This window comes from Peromyscus maniculatus, chromosome 1 (genome assembly GCF_049852395.1).
Source record: "Peromyscus maniculatus bairdii isolate BWxNUB_F1_BW_parent chromosome 1, HU_Pman_BW_mat_3.1, whole genome shotgun sequence".
In the NCBI taxonomy this organism is placed as follows: Eukaryota; Metazoa; Chordata; class Mammalia; order Rodentia; family Cricetidae; genus Peromyscus; species Peromyscus maniculatus.
Genome location: NC_134852.1, coordinates 9,476,737 through 9,486,586, shown reverse-complemented (window position 1 = coordinate 9,486,586; position 9,850 = coordinate 9,476,737). Strand labels below are relative to the sequence as shown.

Here is a 9,850-nt window from a genome sequence, read left to right as displayed (position 1 = left end):
TAAATTTAAAACAGGTTTAGAAAAGATCACCTATTGTGACATGTACTTACTAGTTGTAAATAAATGGATGGATTGACCACAGATTTCTCATTTGATTTGGGTTATTGAAAACTACTAGTTATGAAAATCAAGTCCAGATATGAGTCACTAGTTGTTAGTATAGATTCACTCTTAATTTTAAGACCTGAATAAGTTTCAATATTTTGCCAAAAATCCTTTGATAAGGGACTTCACTATAATGAAAATCAAGTACTGTGAATGTTTTCCCCACATCAATAATCATAGTTAGATATTATGGTCCCCAAATGATAAATGTAAAACCCGAGTCTCAGAAAATTACCCTGGAGCATACACATAGAAACATCAGACCTGGGAATCTCGCTTAGGTTCTCAACACTTAGATAAGACTGGGTTGTACTGTGTTGGCTCTATCATGCTCATGCTCTGCCATGTGCAGGAAGAAGTTTTTGTCCCACTAGTGAACTCCCTAATAACCAGATGGAGACTTAGTAATTATGAAACCTCAGCAGATAGCTTAAGTTTATTTCTAATTAGCTGTCATAGCTTAAATTTACCCATATTTTTAAATCTACATTCTTTTAAATGGCTTTAGTTTCCCTTATTCTCTGCTCCCTATCCTGCTTTCTCTCTGTCTAGATGGTGACTGTGTCCTTCTTCCCAGTGTTCTCTCAGTCTGGTTCTCCTGCCTAACCTATTCCTACCTAGCTATTAGACAGTTTGCTCTTTATTAAACCAATGAGAGTAACTTATCTTCAGAGTGTACAAAAGATTATGTCACAGCAATGATGCATAAGATGGGATCATTTATCAACATTTCTTTTTCTTTTTTTTTTTTGGCAGGTTTTACAGGTTTATTTTTCCAATACCAATGAGACATATAAGTGCAGCGCTTTTTTGAGCAGCCCTATGGACCAGACCACTGTCAAGTTTCACTTCTGAGACCTCAAAGGTCTTAGAAGAAGACTGGATATGCTTGGCTCCTGCTCCTGGTCTTTGGTAAAGAGACTTTTGAGCACACAACATGAATTTGGCCAATACTGAATTTAAATCACATCACTATCAACTCCTCATTCACACTTGTTTGCCCTCCCCCCAAAAAAGACAGCCACCTCTGATGAAATGGCGGAGCGGCAGCTTGCAGAGAAAATGAGATTTGCTCAAGGCACACAAATTTTTATACTTCATACAGAAGCACTCACACAAGGAGACAGCTAAATTAAACAAGGACTCCCAATTTTCAAGTAAAAATACAAGAAAGAGGGTAGGAACTGGGACGAGGTCAGACAAATACAAAGGGTGTCTACTTGATGGCAACGTGTTAGGAGAGAGGCAGGCAGCAGGCATGGTTTTGTTCCCCTGAAACCTACTGTCAAAAGTAAGTCAAAAGGAGCCTAGCAATCCCCAATATTGCTTTGACAGGTGATGACCCTGGAGCCAGATCCAGAAGGCCTGTCTGGGGGCCGCCCAAGGAACTCACCCATGAATCCAGAAGCACTTAACACTGGTGATGGCCATTTGTCATATATGGCAGCAGATCAGCCACTCAAGGCTGGAAGAGAATAGATAGAAGGAATAAAACATGTTTGCTCAGTGGTGTGTGAGCAGCTGTCTGTGGCGCTGTAGGCGGTGGCAGATTCTCTGGTGACAGGTGACAAGGCACAGGGCCAACCACAGGTCACAAGTCAGTAACTTCCTTCTCACATCTCACAGTGGCTCTGACCATTGGTGCACAGAAGTAAACAACACCATGTAATCACGGTGCTGAAGATGTAAATAAAGGAAGAGACGGCGTTCATGTTCTCTGTACAATACATCCATTTACAGAATTGGTCAGTACTGTGTACAACCTATAAATACAGAATAAAACATTAGAGGTGCATAGAGCATACTTACAGAAGCCAAAAAGTTCACTTTATACATCCAAGAATAGAGTTAAAAATATAAAAATAAGAAACAGACTGCTTGGAAATGTAAAATGACTTTCACATACACAGGTGCATGGGTGCCCACTCCCACAGAGTCAAATGTGACAGGGTGGGTAGCAAGCAGTAGTCACCTGCAACATCTGTACAGTTAACTCTCAAGGTCTACAGATAGCATTTCCATAGAAGACAGCCCTATTTTCAGACCCCATTGTCCAAGAAGGGCTATTCAAGCTTCCAAAAGAATCTGTGGATCCATGGGTTACAGACAGATAATAGTTCCAAACTGGGTGAAGCACCAGAACCAAAGGTCAACTTGGCTCCATCAACTGGCAAATGACAGAAATATGACATCAAGATCAGCATGTGTTTGATCCCCTGATGGGCAATGATGGAAGTTACTTTAACCCTGTGTGGCTTCTGCAACCATCAATTCCCCAAGCAAAGTAGAAGACTGCAGCGAGGGGCAGTGGAAAACTGACATTCCTGCTCAATTCAGGCAGGTGAGTTCCAGCCACGGAGAACCCAACCTTCTTGCTTCAATTTCAAGTCCATTTGCCCTGCCACACTATGCTGCCTAACTCCAAGAGGGTTTAGGCTGGCTGGCTGTGGGCAACCACAGGTCTACCCCGCCCCCGCTGGAAACCCTACTAGCAAGACTAGAAGGGTGTCAAGTGACAGAGGGCTTCAGCACTATAAATTTGAGGGGAAGGCAAGATTTATCTCGCCTAGAGATAGTTCGTTATACCAATGATATTCTGTATACAGATTTAAGATCAACCATTATTAAAATACACACACTAAATGTACAATGTTTCCAATGGCCATAATTTATTATCTCACCACAAGGCACAATACACAGAGCTTTGAGGGTCCAATGCAGTTATCATGGAAGAATGCTCCACAGCCTTGGCACATGATCATGGCTTTCAGGCTGCATGCACACTGGAGAGAGATGCTTTCCACCACACTGCTGTCAGTGAACATTTGCAGGGACAGTGATGCAGTGTGGCCTGCACCAAAGCTGGCTTTGTGGCTCAGCTGCACCACACTTCCAGCAAGGCCTTTGGGAAAGGTGGCAGAGCTGGAGGAGTAATTAAAGCTGGTGGGGCTCAGCTGTAGTTTAGAAAACTTCCCATACAAAGCCTGCTTGATGTTGAGTTGGGAGGGAATGGAAGAAGGCTCCAGGGGCTGACTTAGCCCTTTCCCTGGCTCTCTGGGTAATTTCCAGAAAGGCAGGTCCACAACAAAAGGCATCCCTTGCAAGTGACCCACTAGTTCCAGAGGACTACACCCTGCAGCTTTTCTATTCTCTGCATCTGCCTTAAGTGGACCCCTCGAGAATGTCTGCTCTGTCTTGTTGCCACCAGCAGAGCCAGGTGATGGCTTTGGCGTCCAGTCTTCCCTTGCGGTCTGCGCATCATCAGATACCGAGTTTTTGCTTGGTTCAGGCTTAGGTGGGCACACAGACCTGGGCTGGCAGTCAGTACTGGAGAGCAGCAGGGAGTCCGAGATCTTGGGTGGGACTGCACATACTCTAGAGACCCAGCTCTGAGAAGCCGCTATCCCTTCTGTCCTTGTAAGCACACTTGGGTTCCTGCTCACCTTGGACAGTGAGGAGGATGGGGCCCAGTCCTGCTTTTCACTCCTGCCCACTAACAACTCCTTTGCCTCTGTGGCTTCACTTGCATCCACCTCACTGCCGTCCTCGGTGAGGTGGCCTTCAGAGTCAGAGGCTATATCTGTGGACTCGCGGTGAGGACTTGGAGTTTCAGATATGCCTTTCATCTCCAGTCTTTCAAGGCCCACCTGCTCACCATCACTGCAAGTGCTGTCCATGGTTCCAGGAGGAGGTGCTGTCCAGAGTGAAGCGCAGCTCTCAGAGTGGGGCACACCCGTGGCTGCCAACTCCCCAGGCATGGCAGCAATGAGGGGAACAGCTCTCTCCCACTTCTCTTCATCCCTGGGCTCCAGAAATGGTGCATTTTCTCTGGTTTCTGGCTCAGACTCTTTCACTACCGCATAATTTGACAGAATGGGTACCCAGGAGGCAGCACCACCAGATGCAAAAGCTTCAGTATTCAAAGATTCTTGTCTATCACTTTCCCTTTTGAGGGGGCCTGTGTCACCATGTCCTAATCCATCATCAGCAGATTCATCTTGTAGGTACTTAGCCAATGACAATTCAGATCTAAAAGCAGGTGTCACATTCACAAGCTCTTTTACCCTGGGATTATCATCAAAGGCCTGGTCATTTACTCCTCCTAATACATCTCCCACTGGAGACTGTTCAGAACCATTCTCTGAGGGGACAGTGGATCCTTGATCCTCACTACCCCTCTCCCAGGAAGTATTACCAGACTCACACTCAGTTCTACCATCTAGAAGCAACTTAGGCTGCTCTGCTAACTTCTCAGCCACCGGAGTTTGGGAGGACAGTGGTGGCAAAGCCTGGCATGGCTGGTCTCCAGTGGGAGCAATAGGGGGTTGGGAGGCATCCTCCAGCCCACTTGTAAGCACACCTGGGACCCTCCGTGATAGGCAGCTCTCCTTTCTGAGAGAAGCCACGTCCTCTACTCTGGCTCTGGGCAAGGCAGCTTCAGCTGGAGTGTGCTCTTCATTCAGAGGACAAGGTGGCAGTAGTTGTGTTCGCTGTAGATCTGACGCACTCTCTCCAGAGGTGCTTGGGGCTCCCCTGGCCTCACCACCATCACCACTGCCGCAGCCTCTGCCACCTCCCTCATCGATGACCCCACTGCCACCCCCCCCTCCGATGGCAGTGGTTGCCGCCTCTCGATGGCAGTCGTGGCCTCTCGCCCCTCGGGCCTGCAAAGCACAGGCTTTAATGTCTGCGAGGGTCCTGGCACCAGTCCAACCCCGGCAGGAGGACTCCGTGATGGGGACAATCCGGGGGCATATCTGGTAAGTGGACCGACCTTTAGCCACCCAGGGTGGTTTGATACGTGAAAGTTGAATCCGGATGGGCGGGACTTTGGGCTCCTCTTTAGTGGGCTGTGGCTTTTCGGTGTGAACACTTTCAATTGTGTTACGAAAGGACTGACGATCTTCAAGCCGGGGCTTCTTTTCGGGAAAGGATGCAGAGGCCCACTGCTCAAAGGATTTCCTCTTCTGATCCTTTGTCTCTTGAGCCACAGTGTCCTGAGGTAAGCTAGGGATTCTGTCTGGAGATGTAGAGGCACATGCCAAATTGTCCATTTCTGCTTGGATCCGGGAAGCCACAGGCTCACTGGGACACTTGGAACCCTCCTGTCCAGAGGCTGCAGAAGCCTAGGGGGACTGCTCACCCCTTCCAAGTTGGTCTTAGCATTCCCATCTTTGGAGAGTAAAACATCTGGTGCAGAATTTACATCCTTAGCAACTCCTGCTTGTTCTGGCTCCTGTTTTCTGTACAGATTCCTTCTGCATCTGGTTCTGAGATCTGGCCGAGAACGTTTCTTAAAGTGCCCATCCCGTTGACGGGTGGTGGGCCCACGCTGCGGCCGTGCTGGTTCTCCTGGGACACACAATCCACTCTTGGTTTTGGCCTCCTCCTGGCCCACTTTCTGCTGCAGTGATTCTTCTTTGGTCAAACCCAATTTCTGTCCATAGTAGTCCTCAAAGAACTTTTCCTTCCATTGCTCCACCTTCTTCTCCTTTTCCATTTCCTGTCTTATCCTGACTTGCATCTCATGAGTGAATTCACCATCAGAAAGGCGTTCCGCCAGCTCTGAGTTGCATGGGTGAAAAACTCATTATTGAGTGCGCTGCTGCGGAGGCGCAGCAGGCCATCTGTCCCCACCTGTCCATCCACTTCAGGCAGGAGGAAGAGGAGTTGCTGCTGGAAATGTGCTGGCAGGGCATGGAAGATCCGAGAGTTTATCAGAGCACGGAGGTTGGTGTTGACAAGAATGGACCCAGGTGTCTCAAAATCTACCTCTTGCCCCCTGTTGCGCTTCATCTGACCTGTAGCTGGCTTCCTGAAGCCTCTCAAGAGCGGGGCAGGGTCTCGGGTGACCTCTGCCTGGCCTCGAATAGCAGTGCTGCCCAAGGCCAGAGGGCCACTGCTGCTGCTGGATGGGCTGCCGCTTTCACCATCAGCATGATGGCTTGAGAACCCTGATGCAGATTCCACGTGGGCCCCGTTTACCTTCAGAGGAGTCAGGACGACACGAGGCAGCATGACCCCGTCTTTTTCTTTTGTTTGTTTGCCTTTGAGGAAGCCCTGTGGCTGTCCCTGGAATTGGAGAGGGGCCGGCTCTGAGACTCTGTAGAACAGGATGCATTCGATGATGTTTCATCCAGAGATACATCATTTTCACCACTCACGGTGCTGGTTTCATTAGACCCACAGCTTTCTACATCAGCTGAATCCTCTGGCTCGTCTCCATCTGCTGCAGGTACACTTCGAGACCACTGCACAGCATCCTTCTTGAGTGTGAAAAGGCTGAGTCGGCCAGGCAACTTATAAAATAGTCCTTCTCCTCCTCTCGAGTTGGAATGTAGCATGGCATTGAGGCACGCAAGAGGAGATGTCCCACTCATTTCCTTTAGTCCTTCTGCCTCTATGACCTGCAGAATCTGTTTTGGTGTCATTGGAGTATCCGAGTAGTTTTCTAACACCCCTAGTGCAGTCACAGCGGCTCAGTGTGATCTGAATGTCCGCGGGCCACCTGCACAATAATCCCTTAAGCAGTTGGCTAAAGTGATGTTTCTAAGCAGAATCTCGGGTTCAGCGTGTTTAAAATGGGTCCTAGAGCACCGTTTTTAAACAAAGTCCCCAGGTATATTCCCTCTGGGCACTCAAGTTTGAGAACCATGGCTCAGGGATCAGATTGGTCGTCAGCAATTGCTCCCAACACACACACCTGGTTTAAATTGCCACCCTCTAAATGCTTCTCATGTCCTTGAAACCAGGGGCGCTTGCCCACCCCCGCGGTGACCAGTGACCCACCCCACTGCCCACGAAGTAGTGAGGGGAAGTACTTCCGACCCTTCCCGGAAACCTAATTCCGGCCCATGAATAAACGGCGCTTCCCAGGACCCCCTGCCGCGGCCAACGTGGGGAAGGGGAGACTGAAGCCTAGGCGCTCCCAGGGGAGGAGAACCTTGCCAGCTCGCCCCTCCAAAGGAATTCGGGGGAAATGGGGTGGGGAGTTGGCGGGTGGCGGTGAAGAAAAAGGCGCCCAAGCCCACCTCGGCCTGGGACCTCCAGCGCTCCACACCCAGGCGGCCCCGCCCCCTGCTGCGGTGGGTCTCAACATTTCTTTATGCAATGGCACATTGGAAATTAAGTCCTTAATAAGGCTTAGATGTCTGCTTGTAGGAGATACATTAGTTGACTGACCCTCACATCAGTATGATATAGGGCAAGAAGACAATCTGTTTCAGCTTTTCTTTTTCATTTAACAAACACATTTTATCATATATCAAAACAAAGAAAATGCAGAAGAGAATATATGGGGTAGTGTCCCAGTTATTTATTTATTTATTTTTGTCAGTTTGAAACAAGATTGGTCATTTGGGCCTATCAATTGTGAATATGCATCCACACAAATTGCCTGGAGGCAATCTGTTGGGAATTTTCTTGTTTCAAGGTTAATAATGGGGGAAGGCCTAGACCTCTGTGAGTAGTTTCACTTCTTGCCAGGTCATCATAAATTGCAGAGTAATGCAGGCTGACCAAGCCATAAAGAACATTCAAGTATGTGGTGAAACTTCATTGCATCTGCTTCAGTTCTTTCATCCATGTTCCTGCCTTGGCTTCCCTCAATGGATTGTGACCTGGGATATTTAAGATATGTTAGCCAAATAAACCCTTTACCTCAATTTGCTTTTGATCATGGGGTATTATCACAGCAACAAAAAATTGAATTTAAGATTTTTAGTGTGTACAAAGATTGTGAGAATATTTCTGAGGTCTAATTTATTGAACTAAGAAGGTTATTATGATTACTTACAGGATCATGGTGTTATGGGTGTGGGGTCACTCAGAGATTCAACTCTGATCATTAATAAATTTTAAGAAAGCAAAGGCATTTATTCACATACTGACACCAGATATATACTTGAGACTGGGGGCTCTCAAAGGCAGCCCCAAGATACCTCAATTGGGATTTTAAAGGCAGAGTAACTAACATTACACTCTATCTTCAGGCAAACAGAAGGTCATCTGGCACAAAGCGAACTTTAATTTACAGAAACATGCATAGAAGTTTTGTTAAAGCTGTGCAAGACGAGGCAATTACAAAAATGAACCCTTACAGGCTTTAACATTTCAAGTCTAATTTCACTTTATAGTTTGATTTCTCTCCAAAGGAAAAGTGAGAACCATAGCATTTTAAGTGTAGGAAATCCACATTCAGATCCATTTCAGAACAATGACAGATGGCACCAAAGTTAGAGAATTCTATCCTTTGATTTCAGCAATTGTTTCACTGTGTCTATTCATTTTTTGCTTCCAAAAGGGCTGTGATCTTTACAGAAGAATTCCTGATATCTTTCTTTGAGTACTCATAGGGTACCAACAATCTATCATCTCAGCTTGTCATTTCATAACTCCCATGCACACCCTGATACATGTGGAGGCTTTCTTGAGCTGTGAGGAGCTGGTCCTGATAAATTGCTGTTTGAAGATCCACTGATCAAATTCTGTGCATGTCACATTCTGCATTTATTTTCCTTCAGGGTCCTAAAAAGAGGCAAATGTTGAGTGCTTTTATATGAACATATTCTTGTGCAGTATGAGGGTATGTAGGACATCCTCCATGGGAAAGTGTGAGTTCATGAGGACCTATCTCTTCCAAATTCTTTTCACTTCAGACCCTTGGTCATTGAAGCTGCATTTTTAGAGGAGAGGAGTAATTAATAACACCTAAGAAAGCACTGTGCATGCTCACTTCAAATACCAATTTATTAATGAGAGATATGGTAAAACCCAAGGTTTCTCTTCTCCCACACATGAGAACCAGACGTTCTGTATCTCTATGTTCCAGCCCCATCTCTTTCTTCCTCTCTGCTCCTAGTTCTCTCTTTAGTGCTCTCTCTTTCATAAAACCTTCTTCTAGATATTAGTCTGCTTTGAATGTGAATATACAGTGGAGAATTAGTCACTGCTCTGAGAGCTGATGGAAAGAACAAGGGCTCAGCTGTTCTCTCTGCAAAGACCCACATCAGTGTCCCTGTCCTAGGCCAAGTAAATGAAGATCACACACCTGTATTCCTCCAGGTTCAGTTTCTCATGTTACTCAGATGACACTCACTGCCTTCTTCATATACATTCCTTTTTGCATGGCACCAAGAATGGATGAGGAAAATGAGCAAGAATACCATCATGTAGAATGACAGTCTAATCAGAATATACAGGAGCCCATGATTATCTGATGGAACATATGAATGCAATAAATGTGATGACAATCATAAGATCCCTGTAATAGGTTGACTAACATTTATTGATAGATGGATAAATGATATATTATTAATCTTTAGGACAAGATTCTTGATGAAGACACTACTATTCTCATTCTGCTAAATGCACACAGTATTAAACTGGCTCCTATGACTTCGCTTTGAATCCCTCTTTTAATGCATCTCTCAAACCTCAGCAGGGAAGTTTATATTTGCAATATATGGTGATCAATACAGGTACCCACAATAGCCAAAGTGCAGTGCAACATGAATCTTAAATAATCTTATTAATAAAAAAACAAACCTGGAGTCAGGTATTGGGGTGAACGCTGGAAGATCAGAGAAGCAGAACAAGCCACAGCTTCCTCACCTCGCCAATTCCTCAGCTGATCTCGTTTCCTCAGACTGGAAGTTTCTGAGTCCTTATCCAAATGAATCTCAGCTGAACTGCTGCTCAAAGCCTACAAGCTTAACCAGCTCTAGTTCCTGGTCCTCACGCCTTA

At 46.2% G+C, this 9,850-nt stretch overlaps 1 pseudogene; it reads right to left on the bottom strand.

Moving 5' to 3' along the window:
* Positions 1-1,866: 1,866 nt before the first annotated feature.
* On the bottom strand, positions 1,867-6,760 carry LOC102919787 (polycomb group protein ASXL1 pseudogene; annotated as a pseudogene).
* Between the last annotated feature and the right edge of the window lie 3,090 nt (positions 6,761-9,850).